The sequence below is a fragment of the Schistocerca piceifrons genome, chromosome 1 (genome assembly GCF_021461385.2).
Source record: "Schistocerca piceifrons isolate TAMUIC-IGC-003096 chromosome 1, iqSchPice1.1, whole genome shotgun sequence".
NCBI classification, from domain to species: domain Eukaryota; kingdom Metazoa; phylum Arthropoda; class Insecta; order Orthoptera; family Acrididae; genus Schistocerca; species Schistocerca piceifrons.
The window spans coordinates 875,626,625-875,652,312 of NC_060138.1; the positions used below are offsets into that span (position 1 = coordinate 875,626,625).

The 25,688-nt window shown below is 45.6% G+C and overlaps 1 protein-coding gene and 1 non-coding gene across 2 annotated transcripts in view; one reads left to right on the forward strand and one right to left on the reverse strand.

Annotated features, from left to right (window-relative positions):
* Nucleotides 1–25,688, forward strand: part of LOC124716352 (protein sidekick) — a 416,456-nt gene that overhangs the window by 141,807 nt on the left and 248,961 nt on the right. The gene's annotated exons all lie outside the window — the stretch shown is intronic.
* Nucleotides 12,541–12,614, reverse strand: Trnap-ugg. Its single transcript has one exon. It is a non-coding gene; the product is annotated as a tRNA-Pro (tRNA).

Sequence of the window (25,688 nt, forward strand, 5' to 3'; positions counted from 1 at the left end):
AAACTGAATTGACAGCTCCAGGTAACAGAATCGATTTAAATTTGTCAGATAAAAGTTTCTCACTTGATCTTGTGACGTCATAGCAATTGTCACGGCCGTTATTCTTCCATGACAAGCACCGTATCTCCCAGGAAGGACCCGACAACACGGAATAATCCATGCAAACAGCAGGTATCGCGAAACGCAGGGATGTGGCTGTCTGCGCCCCAGCTCGCAGATACGCTGCGTCCATCCACTCCAGAATACATGCACATACAGAAAACAAGCTTCCCAACAGCATTCTATACTAAACTCAAAAACACTTACATAAAACTTGTTTAGTAGGGTTCAGTAGATGCTCTGCAACATATCACTTCACCAAATGATATGTTACACTGCAAGCTTGTCGGTATTATTCGTAAATATCTATACGATGTGACGTGCACAAGATGATCGCCACCAAAAAACTGTCATCAGATATCACACGGTTCTTTCTCTTTTTTTATGGACCTTTCATAATCTCAAATTAGTATTGTGCAACCTCGTTTATCCGAGCTACGAGGAACCTCACGTCATCCGGGTTATCGAAAACGGTCGATTGTTGCCGCTGTTACTTGAGGGGCAGCAAATACTGTACAGTTACTACACTAAAAAAATAGTAATAATAATTCATTAATGAGGGCTCAATAAACGACGATCCGTTGTAGATCGAAGAAAATCCGCTTCCTACAAAACTTTTTGTCTACTCGACACCGGGAGAACTATTCAGGTGTTAGTAACTCAGAGCTTTAGGTGAGGGGAGGGGGGTCATATCCGAAATTGCAATACTTTGAAAAAAATTCTTATTAAGTCCGAAGTTCTCAATACAACGTAACTACATTTGACATAGTTGTTAAGAAACGTTATATTCATAAACGCATAACCTTTCATGCTTGATGACGATCTACGTTTTTCATTATAAACTATTGAAAACTTTTTTAACAAGAAGAGTACAAATGTTCCCTTTTTGAAAAATTTATCAGAACGAAACTAATGCAATTTTTTACAAAAATTGGTTACCTTTATTGCAAATATAGAATTTTAATATAATGTTTTCCTGGATTTTTACAGCTCTCCAAATACCTGTGAAAAAAATTGCACCAAATTGTAGGGATTTTCTCTTACATAAATGCCTTACTATTGTATTAAATGAAAATATTTTCCACTGAATATTTCACTATAGTCTGCCTATTTGCATTCCAAATCTGAGTACTCTTAACGTCAGTGGTTTGTCAGGAAAGGGTACAAAAATTTCCAAGTTGTAAATTATGGGTAACCCGAATTAAAGATTTGACAGTGTTGGTATAATGCCCTGTGGGTAAACTAGTGCAAACCACGTGCATACTCCTCTTCATTTGATTTTCAAACTTGAGTAGATAGCAATAATATCAGCTGCAGCAATTCTATTATCGATTTCCTTCATTATCGACAGTGTGAGAGGAGCTAGATCAAATCCTAGCCTCTGTAGAGTTCATAGTTTGCTAAGATTATTAAATTCTAGTAATTACAGTTCACTGTTCGGGGCATGCTGGAGATTCTAATAGTAGATTTACACGCAACTTTTGTAAACTTTACGCGTTTGCAACCTCTTGTAAACAAAAACACTATAAGGCAAAGAACACAATCAGTGGCAGTGATGCTGTTTCACAGCCTTCGTGATGCGTTACACGAACATTCCCTGAATGCTGTGTGAATAAAACGCCGCAGTAATAAATAGTATGAGGACATACAGAACAAGGAAACGGCGTGGCATCATGCAAGTTTTATCTGTTACTATTTTTATCACACTTAGGAGTGGAATTGGAACGTAATATTCAAGAATTAAAGCATCAGCACCATATGGTAAATGGAACAGTAAAACATTTTTTGCAGTTTTGGCTGCTTTCGTGTGCGTCCACCCTTAACGTGGCTGGATTACCGCGAGCCAAAGCTGTAGCTGCAGCGGGCGGCGGTGTTCACCAGGAGCGGCGGTGAAGCCCTGGGTCGGTCGCTCCGGTGTCTGCCGTCGCCTCGTCACGCACTCTGCTGCCGGTCGATACGCTTTCACCAGTCACTGAATAACTCAACTCTGCCTTGTTTTCCCTCCTACGACCGTCTGCTCGCGGAAATATGTCGAAAAGGGCTTTTATCCAGATGTGACGTTGCTTGCCTCTCGATGCTGTATTCGGGTGTGTGTGAGGTGTCTTCCCTTTCGGATTGCGACCCACATGTGCACAGTGTATTGATCCTGTTGAACTACGTCCCTCAGAGGTACATTTCTATTTTCGCGCTGCGTACAATACGTTTTCAAGATCATAATCATCTCGCTTGGGTTGGAAGCTCGTGACGTTTTTCTCATGTTTGCGACTTAAATATGTTTTTTTTTTAACTTTTCCTTCTGCAAAACACAGCGTATTACGTCAAACCTGAATGTAGATGGTAGGAACATAGCTTCGAATCCCGTTCGTTTCGAAATACGAGCCATGTCTTGCGCAGAGTTCATCGACATAAAACACGGTCGCCATTTCGGAATCTGTATCTCTTCTGACTGATACGTGCATTTAATAAGAGAAATGCTCAAACTATATTGAGATAGTTGTAAAACCACGTTTTTTCTATAACTTGAATAAACTTACAGGAAAAGTTTTCAAAAATATGGCGTCAACGGTGTTGCCACGTAGGATACACCGGTACTCGCCCGATCACCGCAGTTACGCAACGTCGTGTCCGGTTAGTAATTTGATGGATGACGGCGAGGAAACAGCGGGTGCCACTGGCACAAAGACACGCAAGTTACCGAAGTGGTGACCAACTGAAAGACTCGCACCAGGCCCGTGGACTTCCGACTTTATTACTACTATTACAAAAAATATGATGTCAGTTACATCACTCTTGGGATCAGTGGATTACGGACGCTATTCCTTGTCCGCCGCTGCCCCTTTCCAAAAAAATTGTGCCCTATTCCTGTCACCAGTCATGCTCACAGAGCTCACAGTCCGGCGGCAGTGATCCCCAGGCTGAGAAAGAGAAAAGGGAACTTATTCTTTTACGCTAAAAAAGGGTCGTTCGGTAAATTGTTTGTAGTTCGCAATTGGTGAAATGCGCCGAAGGCCGTTCGTTGGTGTTAGATCCGAAGAAGATTATAACGGGAGACAGATGCATGCTAAGAACTTTGGGTCTTTAAATCCGGCCTTCTGCAAAACACGTGCATTTCTTTTTCTATTTACCGAAATGTCTGATCACACAGACTTAATGATTCATCTTAAATTAACTTCATCCTTAACTTTATCCCGTTCCCTTGAAACATTTCGGTTATGTAAAGAGCCAGCAATACTTGGGGAACTCATATCTCGGACAGTGAGCATACATATCTGTGACTATCATTGTCAGGTGGTGAATGACACAGGTTAAAACTGTGTGCAGATCTGGGATTCGGCCCCATAGTCCCATAGTCCTACTAACTAGGACATCGACTCAGTACCTACTTTTCACTTGCTGCTACCTCGTGTCGACAGCCTCCATAGTCAGTTTAGCGTAGCGGTACTGCCTCAGATTTTTGTCTGGTGAAAAAACGGAGGTCTGGAACGGGATCCACTCCGCTTTGAGGCCAAATGAGGAGCTACTTGAATAAAGAAGCAGTAGCACCATCGGGATTTACGTACTGGCAACAACGGATGGATGGATTGGCGATATGCTGATCGTACGCTGTCCAGTCGTATCAGTGTGACCACCTGTCAAAAGCCTGAGCAGCGCGTGCGTGCAGGAATGGTGTCAGTGAAGTTCTGCCTGGCACCGACAGGAATGTAGAGCCATACAGATTACAGCTGCACTAGGTTTCTCGGTCGAATACACGGCGAAATCAGCCTGATCGATTTTGAGGGCTCTCGATCTTCCCCCATAATCGAGTCCATCAACATGAGATGGCAAATATGAGGTAGCCAAGGAGGTGGAAACGTGGGTTCTACTATGCCAAGACTGATTGGTAGCTACAACAGGAAAACACAATTAATTAGCAGGAGTACAATAAGAAAGTATTTTTTTTTTGGTGTAGTCCGTGATCAGTTGGTTGACAATTATATAGAAGACGCGACTAGACTAAGCGTTTGTAGAATGACATAATTTACAAGTCACAAATCTTGCAATGACGAATTAATCTCTCGTAATCTTGAATGTCGAATCCGGTGAATTTGAAGACTAACTTGGAACGGAGCTACAAAGACTTGATGGCAGCAAAGACTGAGCTGCAGACGATGACTAACATCGGCGCTGGCTGACCACTGAGCGCAGCTTCCAACTGTAGACTGGCACAACTGCACTACTCTCCTGCTGCACATGAAGTGGCCTAGCGGCGCCTCGCGGCGAGCGTAAGTACTGCGACTGGCTGTGTGCTCTTTGGCTAGCACAGCCGTTCTTCTGTTCCGTTTATCGAGAGAATCGCATCCGGCGGATCGATCTCTCAGGCGGCGGTGTGGTCGTGTGACTGACGACATCACAGAGCTGGGCCAACGGATTCGCGATTTGGTTTAAACCTGGGGAGTCTGGTGGCCAGGGGAATACGGTAAAGGCATTCTGGTGGTCTTCAAAGCACGCACTTATTCGAGTTGTGTGACATGTTGCATTGACTTGTTGGAAGATGCCTTTGGAAAACAGACTTCACGTAAGAATGACGAGGTCACCCAGGGAGTGCCACGAAAACATTCCTTAAACCATATCCCCCCGTCGAATGTTGAAGGTTGTTTGTTTTCAGACTGTCCACGCCGTACACGCCAGTGACCATCTGACAGATGAAGCATAAAACGCGTTCACTGAAAACATCACCTGTCATTATTCAGTAGGCATCCAATTGCGGTTTTGCCTTGCAAGTTACAACCTTCGTCGCCGATGAACAAGAATCAGCATGGTGAATTCACCAATCGCCTGTTGCGGGGGCACATACGCAGCAACGTTCGCTGAACGGTCGTTGAGGAGACGCTGTTGGTTCATCTGGGCGGTTAATTGCTTAGCAGTAGCACGTCTTTTCGCCCGTACACATCCCCACAACCGTCATTAATCTCTGTCATCTGTGGACCGCGGTGTATCACAGGTGCCTCGGCGCCGGTTTTGGACAGCGCCATTTTCCCACGCATGGTATACTTTCAGCACGGCTCCGTATTCCTCACGACAACGGCTGCACTGTGCGCCACTTCCCCCGACATTCCTCTTATACCCTTCACACATACTGTTGCCACCTGCCATGTGTGAATGGTTATTGTACGTCAAGGTCTACCATAGGTGGTAGTCGCATTAATGTGACCGGACAGTGTATGTCCTCGTTCTGCCATGTACACAGAAGTTGGTACATGTCTAAAGGTTCTATGAGTGATGTTTACGTTTCCTTCCTCGTTTTTACCGTCTCTCTCGACGTTATCAAAACGCCGGAAAGAGACACTGAGAAGGAAAGGAGGTATGATTTGTCTTTTCATGATCGTAGCGGCTGTGTACTGCACGACATCAAAAAAATCTCTATGTATTCGGTCGTGCTAGAATGTGAGGAGACGTCAAATTTTGGCAAAAAATGGTTCAAATGGCTCTGAGCACTATGGGACTTAACATCGGAGGTCATCAGTGCTCTAGAACTGGAACTACTTGAACCTAACTAACCTAAGGACATCACACACATCCATGCCCGAGGCAGGATTCGAACCTGCGACCATAGCGGTCGCGCGGTGCCACACTGAAGTGTCTCGAACCGCTCGGCCACTGCGGCCGGCCAAAATTTTGGCAGAATCATCCGCAGTTTCTCGTTTTCTCGAACGGTGGGGCACTGATTCAGTCAGTAAAAGCAACATCTTTTTTCTAAATTTATCTATCCTAGAAGAACTGAACAGCAAGACACATTCAGTGTCAAACTCTTTGCTCGGACGTCTGGGTCGGTATAAGCACATTCCGCCGAAGGCTTGGACGGCTGAGCCGCTAAAGGCACATTTTGCCGAAGGCTGGTTCCAGCAGGTGGTATTAACGCTGCCAGAAAGTTTCAAAACGGCGTATATGCCGCTGCAGAGTGGTGGATCCATTCTGACACATTCATTTGCTGTTCAGAGGAGACACATTGCCATCCATGTGAATCTGAGGAGTCTTTATTCTCTCCCTCCCTCCCTCCCTCCCTCTCCCTCCCTCCCTCCCTCTCTCTCTCTCTCTCTCTCTCTCTCTCTCTCTCTCTCACACACACACACACACACAGAGGGGCTGGAAGAAGAGGCGTGACCAGAGGGAGCGGCGCAGTCATTGCGGCCCGCGACCCGCGCGCTATATCGGCTGTAATCTGCTCCTGCTGCTGCTGCTGCTATTCTGCCTGGGGCTCCATTATTTAGCGCGCGTAATGCGCGGCCGGGCGCGACGTGCCGAGCGTGCCAGATCGCCGGCCGCCTTGCGACTCCTACGGGACACCACACTGCCAACTTCGCGGCCGGTCCGGCCTTCCCTCGCTGCAACACTTCACGTTGCACAGATAAAAATGACACGCCACGCACTCGCTATAGAAAAAATAGGAAGTTAGCGCCGATTGAGGCTAATTGAGACTTAAACTAATGAGTGAAGTGGAACTTCCTGTGTGCCGGACCGAGACTCGAACTCGGGACCTTTGCCTTTCGCGGGCAAGTGCTCTACCAAGTGATCTACCCAAGCACGACTCACCCCCCGTTGTCACAGCTTTACTTCTGCCAGTATCTCGTCTCCTACCTTCCAAAGCTGGGCAGAAGTAAAGCTGTCAGGACGGGGCGTGAGTCGTGCTTGGGTGGCTGAGATGGTAGAGCACTTGCCCACGATAGGCAAAGGTCGCGAGTTCGAATCTCGATCCGGCACTCAGTTTTAATCTGCCAGGAAGTTTCACATCAGCGCACACTCCGCTGCAGAGTGAAAATCTCATTCTTGTAATGAGTGAAGTGTTACACCGGTACGACCACGTCTACAAGAGGGGTAGCAGAAAGTGACCCTCAAAACTGCAGTGCAGTATCTTTCACATCCATCTGTCGCAGAATCTCAAAATGTATTCTCACCTCAAACGTACGATGCGCGTTCAATAAGTGATGCAACAATTTTTTTCTTAAAGCAGATCGGTTTTCTTCAGGATACCAATACACCATATTACACTACTGGTCATTACAATTGCTACACCACGAAGATGATGTGCTACAGACACGAAATTTAACCGACAGGAAGAAGATGCTATGATATGCAAATGATTAGTTCTTCAGGGCATTCACACAAGGTTGGCGCCGGTTGCGACACCTACAACGTGCTGACACGAGGAAAGTTTCCAGCCGATTTCTCATAAACAAACAGCAGTTGACCGGCGTTTCCTGGTGAAACGTTGTTGTGATGCCTCGTGTAAGGAGGAGAAATGCGTACCATTACGTTTCCGACTTTGATAAAAGTCGGATTGTAGCCTAGCACGATTGCAGTTTATCGTGTCGCGACATTGCTGCTCGCGTTGGTCGAGATCCAATGACTGTTAGCAGAATATGGAATCGGTGGGTTCAGGAGGGTAATACGGAACGCTGTGCTGGATCCCAACGGCCTCGTATCACTAGTCGAGATGGCAGGCATCTTATCCGCATGAACTCCGTTCAGTGTGAAGGTCTTAGGCCTTCTTACTGGGCGGGCCTGTATCCCCGAATGGTACCACTCCAAATGGTCATCGTCGGAGCTGCATCTGTAACCTCTCCATCATCCACGTACTGTTTGATACGGAGTGCATCCTTCATTGAGCCAAATTGAAGTAAAAAAGTGCGGGATCCGAGCTGTAGGGTGGACAGGGAAAAACAGTCCAGTGAAGTTTTATGACCTCTCAGCTGCGCATACTTCTGTTGTGGTGGAGAAGTTCGCTTGCAGTTTTGTGGCAACGAACACCCTGAAGTCGTTTCTGCAGTTCCCGAATCGTGTCACCCCTTCAGAGACCCAGCCCAGTTTGCATGAGGCATTTAATTGTGATCCGTCATCACCACGAATGACAGTGTCCTCACGGTACAGTGTCGCAAGAGTCACATCTGTGTGCGACCGGGAACCACGCGGGAGATAGGATAGTTTTGCGCGACTTTTTTGCGATGAGGATATATGATTTGCTCAATGGCTAACTGTGCTTTTGTTCTCTGCCAGGTCTTCTTAGACATTCTGCAAGCGCCTGTGAATACACTACTGGCCATTAAAATTGCTACACCAAGAAGAAATGCAGATGATAAACGGTTATTCATTGGAAAAATATATTATACTAGAACTAACATGTGATTACATTTTTACGCAATTTGGGTGCATAGATCCTGAGAAATCGGTACCCATTACAAGCACAGCTGGCCGTAATAACGCCTGGGCATTGAGTCAGAGCTTGGATGGCGTGTACAGGTACAGCTGCCCATGCAGCTTCAACACGATACCACAGTTCATCAAGCGTAGTGACTGGCGCATTTTGACGAGCTAGTTGCTCGGCCACCATTGACCAGACGTTTTCAATTGGTGAGAGATCTGGAGAATGTGCTGGCCAGGGCAGCAGTCGAACATTTTCTGTATCCAGGAAGGCCCGTACAGGACCTGCAACATGCGGTCGTGCATTATCCTGCTGAAATGTAGGGTTTCGCAGGGATCGAATGAAGGGTAGAGCCACGGGTCGTAACACATCTGAAATGTAACGTCCACTGTTCAATGCGCCGTCAATGCGAACAAGAGGTGACCGAGACGTGTAACCAATGGCACCACATAGCATCACGCCGGGTGATACGCCAGTATGGCGATGATGAATACACGCTTCCAAAGTGGTGTTCACCGCGATGTCGCCAAACACGGATGCGCCCATCATGATGCTGCACAAAGAACCTTGATTCATCCGAAAAAATGAAGTTTTGTCGTTCGTGCACCTAGGTTCATCGTTGAGTACACCATCGCAGGCACTCCTATCTGTGATGCAGCGTCACGGGTAACCGCAGCCATGGTCTCCGAGCTGATCGTCCATGCTGCTGCAAACGTCGTCGAACTGTTCGTGCTGATGGTTGTTGTCTTGCAAACGCCCCCATCTGTTGACTCGGGGATCGAGACATGGCTGCACGATCCGTTACAGCCATGCGGATATGATACCTGTCATCTCGACTGCTAGTGATACGAGGCCGTTGGGATTCAGCACGGCGTTCCGTATTACCCTCCTGAACCCACCGATTCCATATTTTGCTAACAGTCATTGGATCTCGACCAACGCGAGCAGCAATGTCGCGATACGATAAACCGCAATCGCGATAGGCTACAATCCGACCTTTATCAAAGTCGGAAACTTGATGGTACGCATTTCTGCTCATTACGCGAGGCATGACAACAACGTTTCACCAGGCAACGCCGGTCAACTGCTGTTTGCGTATGAGACATCGGTTGGAAACTTTCCTCATGTCAGCACGTTGTAGGTGTCGCCACCGGCGCCAACCTTGTGTGGGTGCTCTGAAAAGCTAATCATTTGCGTATCACAGCATCTTCTCCCTGTCGGTTAAATTTCGCGTCTGTAGCACATCTTCGTGGTGTAGCAATGTAAATGGCCATCAGTTTATATAATGCCCTGGTTTACCGCCAGAAGAGAGACAATTGCAGTTGTTTGCTTGGAACGCACGTCCGTTACAGACGCCACTTTGAAGGCTACGTATAGTGCTGCCGCGCAAAAGCAGGAGTTTTCCAAGATGTCTCACAGCAAATCACGCATTGTTTCAACCATAACTCGCGAGAAAAAAATATGTTACATTACTTATTGAACGCTCCTCTTAATGAGATAACTGAAAATGATGTCCACCATGTGAGGGACCATGGATTCTGAAAACATCGTTTGTGCGAAACCCTACATTCAGAAAGCGACGGATCAAGGTAGTCAGGTCAGGTCTTGTCTTCCGAATAGCATTTGAGTCAGTGTCACAGAAACGCTTATTAACGAGAGTAACATCATATGAGGCATCAAGCGGAACCTCCGACTAGATTAAGGATTTCTTGCTAGAGAGGGCGTAGCGTGTTATCTTGGACAGAGTCATCAAGAGATGCAGAACTAACCCAGGCATGTTCCAGGGGTTAGAACCCTTGCTGTTCATGATGTATATTGATGACCTAATAGACAGAAATTGATAGTAGTCTCAAATCTTTTGAAGACGATGAACTGTAGTACCATGTACAGTAACACTATTGTTCAGAGGGATTTTGATGTGGCCGGCCGAAGTGGCCGTGCGGTTAAAGGCACTGCAGCCTGGAACCGCAAGACCGCTACGGTCGCAGGTTCGAATCCTGCCTCGGGCATGGATGTTTGTGATGTCCTTAGGTTAGTTAGGTGTAACTAGTTCTAAGTTCTAGGGGACTAATGACCTCAGCAGTTGAGTCCCATAGTGCTCAGAGCCATTTGAACCATTTGATTTTGATGTGATTTCAAAGTGGTGCAAAGACTGACAAGTTGTTTTAAATGTTCGGTATAGTGTGTACTTCGCAAAACGAAAGAACACATACTCAAATGAGAACAACAACAACTCATAACTGGAATCAGTGAAGTCTTACATATATCTGGATGGAACTATTTGTAAGAACGCGATATGGAACGATCACATACTAGATATTACTAACAGGGGATACTGAACATATACAAATAAGGCCATCACGAATGTAAACAGGTTTGGTTTTGACTTTCGAGAGAGCGTCACGGTCCTGCTCAAATACTTGAAGAAGATAGACGACAACTATATCGCGACAAATTTCTAAAACTTCAAGAACTAGCTTTGAGATATCCAGGAGCGTAATACAGCCTCCCTCGTATCGCTCCCCTAGAGGCCGCGTAATCAGGATTAGACTGATTAAAGCACGTAGAGAGGTATTTAAGCATTATTCCCGCGCTCGGCACAGAATGGAACAGGAAGAGGCGCTAATTCTTGGTACTGTGGGAGGAGTGTATATACACTGAAGAGCCAAAGAAACCGGTACACCTGCCTGATACCGTATAAGGCCCCCGCGAGCACGCAGAAGTGCCGCAACACGACGTGGCATGGATTCGACTAATGTCTCAAGTAGTGCTGGAGGCAATTGACACCATGAATCCTGCAGGGCTGTCCATGAATCCGTAAGAGTACGAGGGGGTGCAGATCTCTTCTGAACAGCACGTTGCGAGACATCCCAGATACGATCAATAATGTTCATGTCTGTAGAGTTTGGTGACCAGCTGAACTGTTTAAACTTGGAAGAGTGTGCCTGTAGCCACAGGAGATATAGAAGTACAGTTCACCGCCATACAACCTGTGAGCTTGCTGTAATGGAGAATAAGGCCGATGTCACATATATAGGAGTGAAGCGTGAAATGGATCCACTAAATGCAGACTGGCCATTTTAAACATTTTTAATTGCCCAAGCAATTAAAATTCAATGCACAGTAAAATTTAAACATTCCTTTGAACCATAGCACTACAGTTAGTGTTTGTGTACACAGTAAATAATATGATTAATCTTATAATCTTTTCAAGTCAGCTGGGTCCACCGCCATAGTACGGTCAACGTAAGTGGACGCCTTAGTTGTATACAATGTAACGGTCCACGGACTCCGCCGCAAGCAGGCCGAGACAAATAATAAAAATGATTTTCACAGTAAGCTGATGTGAAAGGGAAACTGTATTAAAACCTGATCAGAGAAACCTTTAGTAACAACTCCCTTTCATCGTAGTACCGGCGTTTTCCCCTTTAACACGCGTACCTTAAAAACCTGAAATCAAGGATTCTCGAGATAAAAATTAGTGTATAACAGCGCGAAGCTTCATTACAGCTACTTAGACAGGCACCGATGAATTGACCAACAATCTACAATCTAAGCTATACTAGCAGTTACAACATTCATCAAATAACAAAATCTTAAGGAAGTGGCAGCAGTAGATTTCATATTCCGGACACAGTAATCATTAGGGACTTGGAGCAGAGTAACAAACAGGTTGAGTAAAAAGCAAATTAAAGATCAGGCGATCTCACTCAGGCTTACTACAAATAATGATACAGGCTTGATGTGACCTTATCTACAACCAAGAGCCTGCGTGCGCGCACATAGCCGGCCGCCATCGCAGCCCTAACTGCCACAGCAATGCCTAACACCAATAAACGAGCGTAATACAAGGACGTATACAGAGGCTAAACCCACTGTCTGGAAGCCCCTTCAACAAACACTGACGTGCGTCATAAATGGCAACCTGGCACTCAACACAAATTACTTGCGATGGATCCGCATCGATTCAAATACATAGATCGTCTAACAAGCCCAGGCAAGGTACGATAAACAGCAATAACGTTCATCAACAACCTCACACGTACTGTTTCCATTGCGTGGTCGATTAACTCCTCAGTTCTGCCGTATCGGAGCTCTACACAATTAGCATGTACATGAAGATGGTATCTGTTCTTTCTGACATGTCCGAAAGAACAGATACGATCGGTGACCATGCAGCGCTCTAGAATGAAATGATAATTGAATCAAGACCCTACGCTATGGACAGGGGTTGATAAACATTAACGGGGACAGTTGAAAATGTGTGCCCCGACCGGGACTCGAACCCGGGATCTCCTGCTCCCATGGCAGACGCTCTATCCATCTGAGCCATCGAGGACACAGAGGATAGTGCGACTGCAGGGATTTATCCCTTGCACGCTCCCCGTGAGACCCACATTCCCAACTTAATGTCCACACACTACATACGTAGTGCCCCTGCCCACTACACTCATTACTCGCGGCAGACAATCTTACCGAGTCCCGTAAGAGTTCGAGCAATGCGTGTGCATCCAGCACAGAAGAAGGCTAACCGGCCATTGTCCTTCTTCTGTGCGGTTGCACAGGGAAAATAAAACATTTTCAAAATTTGCTTGAAAAAAATGAATTAAAAATGCTAATAGAAAATCATTTAGTCCCTATCAAAGTTTAACAGAAATATCGAAGTTTTCTTTATCGAATACAGATAACAAAGCACAATAGAGCTTTCTCAGGAAGCGAAAGCTTTAAATCGCCATTTCGTATTTGACTTTAGCTTAGTGTGGTCGTCAGTAAGCGTAGCTGTTAGATTGTATTACCATCTATCAGCTTAGTCATCCTGCTTCCTTTATACTAATGTACTTTTAAGAACTGATTTGTTCATGTAAGCTAGAACTGGCAGAACTCTCATCGATGGCTGTGTAAAAAGGCTATTTTAGCGCCACGAAACCACAGTGTTAAATATGTTATTGAGCTTATCCAAGAAATGCTTCCCGACAACTCTTTCACCTGCACATGCATTGATTCAGTAGTGGATACACAGCTAGGTGTGCATTACGTGACAGAATTTTTAAATGCTCTTGAGCCCTTAGGATTACCGTCACATAAGCTCTCCCCTATCATACTATTGCGCAACATCGACCCCGCCTTCACTATTCAATGGAACAAGGCTAGCCATGAAGGACCTATATCGACCGTTATAGACACCACCACTATCACGGGGTATGCTGCAGGTGAAAACATATTCATTTCTCGCATTCTGTTGATACCCAGTGATTCAAATATGCCATTCGATTTAAAACGATTGCAGTTTTCCGTCTGGTTTACATTCGCTATGAGTGTCAAGGCACAGGGCTAGTCACGTTGTGTGGCAGGTATTAAACATCCTGGGCAACTCCGGGAACTGCAGCTAGTTAGTACTTAAAGTAACACTCTCTAAATGACCAGTTACTGTATATTCTTACATGGTGGAAGAACTACTTCTGGCCGGCCGCGGTGGCCTAGCGGTTCTAGGCGCGCAGTCCGGAACCGCGCGACTGCTACGGTCGCAGGTTCGAATCCTGCCTCGGGCATGGATGTGTGTGATGTCCTCAGGTTAGTTAGGTTTAATTAGTTCTAAGTTCTAGGCGACTGATGACCTCAGCAGTTAAGTCGCATAGTGCTCAGAGCCTTTTGAACTACTTCTGCCTTTTATCAAAGAAGGCTTCAAGTTTCTGATCTAGCTGGACGTGCTGCTCTTAGCATTTAGTATTAGTATTTGGTATAGAAAGTATTTGATGACGTAGGTATAGAGAATGTCGTTGAATCTTCGACCTACTTGAAACTCATTTTATCGTTGATCCTAACCCTGTGTGGCTGCATCGTAACACGGAATACACCACATTAGGTTACCAACGTTATAGTTTAACCCCTCATCGACATAGATGTCATTAGACAAGAAGGAGGGGTGGTGTTCTGGTTGACGAAATAGTGCAGTCAACCATCTGATTTAACGTTACACTACAATACTTAAAATCAATATGGCTTTTGCGTCCCGCCACCACGTGACGCAACCCCTGTGTCTTAAGCACTCAGCCCCGTCTGACAGTGATGAATCCTCCAGTAGGTGATTCTGGTACAGAAACCACCTTGGTTGCAAAAACTCTTCAATACTACCTTTTTTGCAAAATGGTTCAAATGACTCTGAGCACTATGCGACGTAACTTCTGAGGTACAGACCGTAGCGCCTAGAACCGCACGGCCACTCTGGCCGGCCCCTTTTTGCACACAACCTTATAGTTACAATAGAATAGCAATTTCACTGTGTCCTCGTCACAATGTGCAATGATATTTTGTAGTCCTTAAGCCATTCACATAATATGATTCGTGTTTTGCTTGCATACTCAGACGAAAACGCTTGAAAATCATGTTGCAGTTTGAAAACGACTGGTTCTTTTCGTAAATTGTAATGTTCTTTAGCGTCCGAGATAACTTTTGCCTGGTGCTCCTGCTTCAGTGAACGGAATAGAGAGAAATGTTTGTGGCGAATACACACAAGACGCTACAGAGACAAGACGCTACAGAGACTTGACGCCGGCCGGAGTGGCCGTGCGGTTCTAGGCGCTACAGTCTGGAACCGAGCGACCGCTGAGATTGTATACGTTTTCAAGATTCAGTACACGGTGACGCTCGGCATAGAAATATATGACAATATTTTAAAGAACACGCCAAAAACAAAATTCGCGTATAAAAGCAATTACGTAAACCATATTGGCGAACTGTGGTGGATGAATTTTGTTTTGGTGTCCTTTTCGTTCGCTTTTATTTCACAGTGCTTTTTTTTTACCTGTAATTTGAATTTTGCATTTCTTCATGCGACGATCCGTGTTATTAAACTTCCACCACGCTTCACCAGGAGGTGCACACTCCCCTCTTATCTGTCTCCCCTCCTCACCCCGCCCCAGAGTAGTCATCAGTATATGGGAAACTCATACACAGATGCACGTTACTACACAGACAAACCATTTGGAAACCATGAAGTTGTCGCCGAGTTGGTTTACATTATAATACTCCGGTATGCTGCTTCACAGACGTGAGCTTACGAGACCGAGCGGCGGCGTTTCTCATAAAGATTTCATAGTTTATGTTAATCACTCAAGGCTGTAATGAGGTAGGAATTAAACGATTCACCTGGTCAGCTCTGACTAATTGTTTCGTGAAACGCTTTTTCGAGATATAATGCTTTCTTTCCAAGGTGAAAGAAAGACGTAGTGACAGATCCCACTAGTCTGTAATAATAGAGGATGACGTATGTACCTAATGCTGAGAATATTTTTAATGCGACATTCGACACATAACGAATCGTCTTCGTCGTAAAACTTTTGTGTCACTCTTGTAAACCAAATTACTGGACGTAGAAAATTTTACTCCGATGTAGCGTTGACGGCTGATCACAAACAGCAACGAAAATACTTCCGTAAATTCTCATCCAAAAAAACAAATCTATTTTAATGTGTAGCACGTCACAGTTTGCATCAGCAGCTGCGTGCACCCTTTGTGGCCGTGTACACAGGCGCTTTAATACAATGGTTTGTGGAGAGGTAAAGTTGGCAGCCCTTGACTTATTAGGTATGGGGCTAGCCTTGCAGCTGGCTTCCCCGCGCGCCGGCCCGAACGTCTGGGGCTCGCTGCTCGGGTGGGCCTTTGTTCCTGCTGACAGAGTCAGCGCCGAGCCGACGCCCCTTCCTGTGGCCAACAGGCTTGGCGCGTGCTGTGGGCATTCACAAGTGGGCTCCAGGCTCCGGCCGCTAAGCGTCTTCCTGCGCTCTGCTGACCTACTGCCTCATGTCGACACGATACAGCTGTAAACCTAATGACGCCTGCATGCCTCCACACTGAATCACTACATACTCTGTGCCGTAGTGGCAATTACGTGATTTCCCGTAACTCTAGTACCTCTGCTAAACTGTAATGGTTGTTTCGTGTGTGTGTGTGTGTGTGTTGTGTGTGTGTGTGTGTGTGTGTGTGTGTGTGTGTGTGTTATGTTCAGTAGTACGTAACTAATACTTGGTGTACCGTGTTATGCGATAGTGACTTCATAGCTCAGCTTAACACCTAAGTTTCGTAGTTCAAAAAAATGGTTCAAATGATTCTGAGCACTATGGGACTTAACTGCTGAGGTCATCAGTCTGCTAGACTTAGAACTACCGAAACCTAACTAAGGACACACATCCATGACCGAGGTAGGATTCGAACCTGCTACCGTAGCGGTCGCCCGGTTCCAGACTGTAGCGCCTAGTTTCGTAGTTCAATCAACAATCGAATCAAGGATGTCGTTATATCCTACAAAACTTTGCGGTTGTTTATATACAACATTCATCGTCATTTGGAAACAAAGTTAAATCAAAGTACCTCCTTTAGCTGTCAAATTGAAAGATCCACCCCCTCCCCTCCTATTCGAAACTTGCATCGCCGAATACTGTACTGTGATGTTCAACCTAGTCTTCGATTCGAGAGTGCTTGATTATCTGTGTGAGAGCAGAGTGAAAATCTCATTCTGGAAACATCCCCCAGGCTGTGGCTAAGCCATGTCTCCGCAATATCCTTTCTTTCAGGAGTGCTAGTTCTGCAAGGTTCGCAGGAGAGCTTCTGTAAAGTTTGGAAGGTAGGAGACGAGATACTGGCAGAAGTAAAGCTGTGAGGACCGGGCGTGAGTCGTGCTTCGGTAGCTCAGATGGTAGAGCACTTGCCCGCGAAAGGCAAAGATTCTGAGTTCGAGTCTCGGTCGGGAACACAGTTTTAATCTGCCAGGAAAGTTTCATGTCAGCGCACACTCCGCTGCCGAGTGAAAATCTCATTCTGGGAACCTTAGCAGCTATTATCAGTGCGGTTTCAACATTTAAGTCATTTTTTATAGCCAATCCTATTGAGGCTCTTGATCCGTCTAGCGACATTGTCTTCCAGTTACGTTCCGCGGCTGCGCACGGAACTGAATGTCAATTTCAAGATTGATTCCATACTCCTCTCAAGCATGTCAGCTTGAATATGACACTTGTTATAATGTTTACAGGTTCTTAGGGACGTGCAAACCGTGAAGTCGAAAGATCATCAAAAACTCATGCACATGGATCTACTTTCGAAGAGGTACCCTGCACCGAAAAAATGTGTTCAAATGTGTGTGAAATCTTATGGGACTTAACTGCTAAGGTCATCAGTCCCTAAGCTTACACACTACTTAACCTAAATTATCCTAAGGACAAACAGAACCTCCGCCGGGTCCAACCGCACAGTCCATGACTGCAGCACCTTAGACCGCTCGGCTAATCCCGCGCGTCCCTGCACTGAATTTCCATGGAATGTGTAGATTACATCAGTATGGAACCGCGCGACCGCTACGGTCTCAGGTTCGAATCCTGCCTCGGGCATGGATGTGTGTGATGTCCTTAGGTTTGTTAGGTTTAAGTAGTTGTAAGTTCTAGGGGATTGATGACCTCAGATGTTAAGTCCCATAGTGCTCAGAGCCATTTGAACCCTTCTAACACTTGCAGCTAATTACACCGGCTAAACACGTCGATATTCTAGGAAATCTTACGTAAGATGTCAAATCACGTGATTCGTTCCGGCAATCCGGCTGATGTGGCAGATGTTAAGTGAGAGTTACTAAGATTCGAAATTTTGCTCGCAGCGCCATGTGTTTAATGTCTGAAACAATCAGGCGAAGCTGTTCCGACAGTAACCGGACTGTCACCCATGCAAGTTAAATTTTGAACAGAACTGTGATATTACAACCCTCCCATCCATAACGTTAAGTTAACGGGACGGTTTTTCTAATACTAAAGCCATAAAACCGACTGGCCAGCTCTTAGCCTTGACACTTTTCCACTATTGTGTCAAAGTAGGAATTTTTAATAACTGGTTGAAATGGGCGAGTATGAGGCACTTGCTCATACCCGCATTTGGAGAACACAAAAACAAAGAAACACACACACACACACACACACACACACACACACACACACACACCTGCATTGACAATGTTTCAACAGCGCCTTTAAAATCAAAGAATTCAGCTGTATGCATTGGAACTACGTGCAGTGGGTTCATAGCTTTCGCTAAGGAACACCTGAGGGAAGCAAGCACTGCTTGGCGGAAATACCCCTTAGTCCCTAGTAATGAACGTTTGAATCATTTTCTCCGTGATTTCACGTTTGGAACAAGTCTAGAGACGTGCAGCAGAGTACAGAGAACACAGTAGCAATGAATACGCGTTTTTGAAAGGAAAAAGATGGCAATTAGAACGTATACTACTTCCAGTCTTAATATATTGACATGTGTTTTCAAGCAGTGGTACCTAACCCAGAAACATGTTGCCGTGCATTTGCTGGTCTCGCAAAGGATTATCGTTTGTCGTTTACGACCTAAGTAAGAGAGTTTAAAATGTAACGAATATCAAGGTCATCAAAGACGGAGAGCTAACTGAGATGGAGAGGGAACAAAACCCAGCTTAGCCCTCGTAATAAACCATCCTGCCACTATTGCGAGGTGGGGACTTGCTCCTCCCTAGCTATGCGCCACAGATTTCCTGATCTCGTCGCAAAAAGCGGGAAGTCGTGACTGGTGTGTGTGTGTGGAACGTTGCCTTTGGTTGCAGAATTGGTTACGCATTGCGTTCTCTGTTGAATCGCAATCCGTTCTTGTTGCGGGTAACATTGCCAACGGGTTTTCATACTGTTGCCGTTAAACTAGCGGCCGGGGACACCCTTAAGCGCTTCACGTACACGAACATAAGGCGTAATGATAATCTTAACTACTGTCGTCTCTCGTGTTTTTTACGATGAGCTCTGCAGTCCTGGCACTTCTCGGAAATCTGTCTGAGGCTGTTGCGCAGCTGACATTACACCTGCGCACCCAAGAAGGTGTAACAGATATACACAAATAGCATTCCTTGATCTGCGATGTACTTGGATTCCTTTAGCCAAAAATCTAATTATAGATCCGCGTAATATCGAGACACTCTTCACAGCCTGTATTATGATGTGTGTTGTTGCATTGATATTGTTTGGAGATATAAAAGACCCGGCTCACACTAAACAAATGTACTTGCGCCTTTTGTATTATTGCGTAATCGCTTCAGTGATACATAAGTTAGATTAATATACCGATACGACGGTGGATTCTTGCGAGTGAAGCGATTTCTTTGTCAGTTGCAACTACACTGTAGCCAGCCACATTTGTTATACTTTCCAATACGGGCTACTCCATCATTTATTTCAATTTATGTCAATAAGGAGCTTATACACTACTTTGGGAATCAGTGGTACTCTAATTCATTAGGCGCAGGCTGAATTTCCAGTCGTACAGGATGTACCGAGAGGTACGTCATGACTTCTGAGCCATGTAACTCGACTTGAAACTGAGAGAAAAAAAGTAAACTTTGTCTGAGAGAGAAAAAAAGTAAAGTTTGTCTGATGTCCCAACCACTAAAGTTTTTTTCTGGTTCTTTAATCCAGTTCTACTTGCGCTCCGTTTGTCACACGTGAAATATCTAGTCGATTTTCCAACTTGGTGGAAACCCATTCTCACGTGTCAACGCCAGCTGTCTCAATAACTGCCGTTATTCTTGCCTTTTAATCAGTAAGATCATGCACAGGCTTGTCTTCTGGATTGATTTCGTATTGCAATTGTAGTCTGTACGGAAACCGATGAGACACTGCAGGAGTGTGCGGTACACTGCCGTACGAGGGATTCGCAGTTCTTTTGATGCCTTACGAAAAGACTTGTGTGAACGCTGGCAAGCCTTTGAATTCTCTCCGTATCTTCGTCACTTCTCATTGGTACTTACTCGGTGCTTCGAACCCACAACCCCTGTTTCCGATGAAAGTTCCTGTGCCGTTATCTTATGGATGGTAGTTTCCCGTATAGTGTTCTGGAATTTCTCTGAGCTTGGGTGTTTGACTTCATTTCAATAAACCTAGCTAGTCATTGTGCCTTTTCCGGTGCTGACTCCAGTCTTAGATTCATTTGCGATGCTCTTAGCCCCATGCAACAACAAAGAAAAAACTTTTTTGCCCCCTGTGTTGCCCTTGTCACCTGGAAAGCCAAATTCATTACCTTACATAAAATTTTTTTCAGTTGGTGAATCAGACAATCTTTACTTTTTTCTTGTAAGATAATTACAAGTCGAGTTATATGAGATAATGCTGTTAAGTAGTTGACGTAACTACGTAGGCTTCCGCGGCCGGTGTCATAATGATCAACATTCTTCTAGATAGTGTGTAGTGTCATAGTATAAAATACTTTAGTTATTAACTGTAAAACCAATAACTAACACTAACAACATCAAAGAAGAATTTAGTGAGTTACACCAAACGTTTTGCACCAACGGTTATAGCAACAACATTTTAAGAAAGGCCACCAAGTCCAATCGAAATAAAACAAGGCGAGAAGGAAAGGAAGAGAACCTTTCGCTAGTGCACTTACCGTATGTGAATGGCGCCAGTGAACGGCTAAGAAGCGTCCTCCGCCGACGACGTTTCAATCCGATTTTGCGCAGCATAAGGGGTACAGTCAACAAACTAAATACTGCAGGAATATATGAACTACGGTGTGACTGCGGAGCTGCGTACATATTGAAGACAGGGAGACAAGTTAGCACACGAGAAGCAGAATGTGAACGCTATGTGCGATTAGCGGAGCACAATACAGTAAACCGGCGATAGCGGAGCACCACCATCGCTCTAGACAACCTGTCTCGTTCCAGGCAGCCCATGTGCTGGCGAAAGAGTCGTGGACACGCCAGAGTAAAATTCTAGAGGCAATTGAAATTATTAAGCAGCCTGACAACATCAATAAAGGGGACGACTACAAACTTCCGGCGTCCTGGCTGCCGCCTATCCCAGTCCTATGGACCGCGAGCGGTCGCGGTGCAGAAGCCTCACAGGGCAGGGACAAGACAGCCCAAACAAACAAACAAAGGACTGTGTATTTCCGCGCACACCAAGAAGAAAACATGCCCACCAAACACCAAGCGCTGATTTGCAGACTGTGGCCAATCACTGACAAGCCTGCTAGCCCACGAGTAACTTCGTCCCTACCCTCCCCCCTTTCGTCATGACTAGGCTATTACACTGAAAAGCCAAAGAAACTGGTACATTTGCCTAATATCGCGTAGGACCCCCGCGAGCACGCAGAAGTGCCGCAACATGACGTGGAGCGGACTCGACTAATGGCGGAAGTAGAGCCGGAGGGAACAGACGCCATGAATCCTGCAGGACTCTACATCAATCCATAAGAGTACGAGGGGGTGAAGATCTCTTCTGAACAACATGTTGCAAGGCATCCTAGATATGCTCAATAACGTTCATGTCTAGGGAGATTGATGGCCAGCTGAAGTGTTTAAACTCAGAAGCTTGTTGCTGGAGCCACTCTGTAGCAATTCTGGGCGTGTGGGGTGTCGCATTGTCCTGCTGGAATTGACCAAGTTGGTCGGAATGCAGAATGGACAAGAATGGATGCAAGTGATCAGATCGGATGCTTACGTACGCGTCTCCTGCCAGAGTCGTATCTAAACGTATCGGGGACCCCATATCACTCCAGCTGCACACGCCCCACACCATTACAGAGCCTATGCCTGCTTGAGCAGTCCCTCGCTGACATGCAGATTCATGAGGTTGTCTCCATACCCGTACACGTCCATCCGCTCGATACAATTCAAAACGAGAGCCGTCCGACCAGGAACATGTTTGTAGTCATCAACAGTCCAATGTCGGTGTCGACGAGCCCAGGCGTAAAGCTTTGTGTCGTGCTGTCATCAAGGTTCCGAAAGCCCATATCGATGATGTTTCGTTGAATGGTTCGCACGCTGAAATATGTTGATGGCCCAGCATTAAAATCTGCAACAATTTGCGGAAGGGTTGCACTTCTGTCACGTTGAACGATTCTCTTCAGCCCTCTTTGGTCTCGTTCTTGCAGGATCTTTTTCCGGCCGCAACGATGTTGGAGATTTGAAATTTTACCGGATTCCTGATATTCACTTGTTCTCAGCTCATTTATATCTTTATAACCCGCCATTGTAGCAGCAGTAACCGATCTAACAACTGCGCCGGACACATGTTGTCGTCTATAGGCGTTGCTGACCGCAGCGCCGTATTCTGCCTGTTTACATATCTCTGTGTCCCTATACCAGTTTCAAAAAATGGTTCAAATGGCTCTGAGCACTATGGGACTCAACTGCTGTGGTCATCAGTCCCCTAGAACTTAGAACTACTTAAACCTAACTAACCTAAGGACATCACACACATCCATGCCCGAGGCAGGATTCGAACCTGCTACCGTAGCAGCAGCGCGGCTCCGGACTGGAGCGCCTAGAACCGCACCACCACCGCGGCCGGCTCTAGACCAATTTCTTTGGCGCTTCAGTGTATATTCTAGGGCCAACAAGTTTACACAAATATGATGTATTGACACCGATCGACTGCAATAAATAGAGTCATCTCTCCTCCACCAAAACCAGTCTTGCCCTAAGGAAAGACGTTGTAATACGGTCGAAACGTTGGTTTATAACTGAAGTTTTTTATACAGTCAGGCGGTACAAGATACAGAAGGATTTTAATCACCAATGTTAGGGATATTTTGTACTTTCTATAAGACAGTGTCTCAGGTTAAACGAAAGTTGTTCATACGGTACATCGATAACTTATTAACCGACTTAAATCCACCTGATCATGGAAATATGAAACCGCGAAACGCGAGGTAATACATTTGACTGCTTAAGGTCACGTTCAAGCCTAAACTAATATTTACGCATTTGAGATTTCTGTGTCTTATAAATGTCACCGGTGTGAAGTGATTTTGGAAACAGGTGTAAAATTTAACTAGAGTGATCTGAGAGTGATTTCGTCGTGGTTGATCCTACTCGCCCGAGTGGTGACAAAGCATCGCCGGGACTTTTGTGGGCATTGTTCGCAGTGTTCAGCGTGCAGAGCAGCGAGGCGCCTCGTGTACCGAGGGCAGCACTCGTTCGGCTGGCGTGATACCGCGGGACGCGAATTCTCCGGTGTCAGAGAGTAATATGCGGCCTTAATGAAAAGTTCCGGCGCGACCGCAGCGCACGGGCCGCGGCACGGCTCTCCGCGCGCAACTTGCCGGTGATTGGCTTTCTCCAGCCAACTCCCATAATATCGCCGGAGGCATCTCAGGAACGCTACTCGCCGCCGTGACAAAATGTACCCAGCGGTTCTGTCTTCCAGCCGAGCGCATTCGTTGCAGAATGTATTAAAACGAGTTTCGAAAATAAGACTTTTCTTTCGGACTCATTCCTGCCTCCCTAATATGCCTTTATATAGATACCCTCCTTTGGGAACAACGTAAATAAGCGCATTGCGTGAAAAGCCTCCCCCAGGAAACTCGCGCTGTTCCTGTGTTCTGCCCCAAGTCTGGGCAAGGAAGACAAGCTATTGTTCAGATGTGTGTGAAATCTTATGGGACTTAACTGTTAAGGTCATCAGTCCCTAAGCTTACACACTACTTAACCTAAATTATCCTAAGGACAAACACACACACCCATGCCCGAGGGAGGACTCGAACCTCCGCCGGGACCAGCCGCACAGTCCATGACTACAGCGCCTTAGACCGCTCGGCTAATCGCGCGCGGCCAAGTTAGTGTATGTATGCCCTAACCAGCTGAAATTGATCATTGATAATTAGAGCCTGTAGAAGTAAGAAATTACAAGGATGAAATTTTCACTCTACAGCGGAGTGTGCGCTGATACGAAACTTCCTGGCAGATTAAAACTGTGTGGCGGACCGAGACTCGAACTTGGGACCTTTGCCTTTTGCGGGCAAGTGCTCTACCAACTGAGCTACCCAAGCACGACTCACGCCCCGTCCTCACAGCTTTACTTCTGCCAGTACCTCGTCTCCGAGCACTTGCCCGCGAAAGGCAAAGGTCCCGAGCTCGAGTCTCGGTCCGCCATACAGTTTTAATCTGCCAGGAAGTTTCAATTACAAGGGTGTTGATTGCTACGTTTCAGCCGTTGTTCTGAATGTCTTAAGACATTTTCTTAGGAATAAGATCGAATTATTCATGTATTCATCTACATCTGCTTTCATACCGCCGGCCGGAGTGGCTGAGCGGTTCTAGGCGCTACAGTTTGGAACCGCGCGACCGCTACGGTCGCAGGTTCGAATCCTGCCTCGGGCATGGATGTGTGTGATGTCCTTAGGTTAGTTAGGTTTAAGTAGTTCTAAGTTCTAGGGGACTGATGACCTCAGTAGTTAAGTCCTATAGTGCTCAGAGCCATTTGAACCATTTTTTGAGCTTACATACTCCGCAAGCCAGCAAGGTATTTGTCGATGGATACCCCGTACTACTAATAGTCATTCTACTCACAAGTAGAGCGAGGGAACAAAGACTGTGTATAAGCTTACGAACGAGCTCCAGTTTGTCGTATCTTCAAGATCCTTACACGAAATGTATGTTGGCGGCAGTAGAATCTATGTGCAGTCAGCTTCAAATGCGGGTTCTGGGTATTTTCTCAGTAATATTTCTTGAAAAGAGTGTCGCGTTCTCTTCAGAGAATCCCATTTGAGTTTCCGAAGCATCTCCGTAATGCTTGCTTGTTGTTCGAACCTACCGGTAACAAATCTAGCGGCTTGGTTCTGAATTGCTTCTATGTCTTCCTTTAATCCGATCTGGTGCGGGTCCCAAATACTCGTGTCCTATATGCGGTCTGCTTTACAGGTGAAACGCACTTTCATAAAATCCTCCCAGTAAACCGAAGTCGACCAAATGCCTTCCCTACTACACTTACTTTCTCATTCCATTTCATATTGCCTTGCAATGTTACGCCTAGATATTTAATCGATGTGATTTGTGTCAAGTAGCACACTTCTAATACTGTATTAGAATATCATGAGTTTGTTGTTCTTACTCATCCGCATTGAAATTCGTTTTTCTACATTTAGAGCTAGTTGTCACTCTGTGTGCTGGGAGGACTTAGCTACAAGGATACAGGAAGACTGTCAGGGAAGTAGGAAATCGCTATACGAAGTACTGGGGAGTAAATGAAATGATTATGTAAATATCCTTGAACTGGAAACAAGTGACGCTAATTTAATACAAACGAAGACTCATCTACATAGCGTGAGGTAGAAACAACATTAAAGAGCATAAGGAATCGAAAGTCGACAGGCTTTGATGATCTCAGCTCAGACATGATAAAGGCAGATGGAATATTAGGCTTAAATTGGATGCATAGAATTATATCAGTGATTTGGGAAGAAATCAAAATCCCATCAAACTCGAGTAAAGGAGTCATCGTCCCTCTGTTGAAAAAGAGCAGTCGACGAAAATGTGGAAATTACAGAGGCATCATGCTGCTGTCACACATCTTGAAGTTGCTAGAAAAGATCATAGAAATCAGACTTAAAAAGACAGTAGAACTTGTGCGTGAGGAAG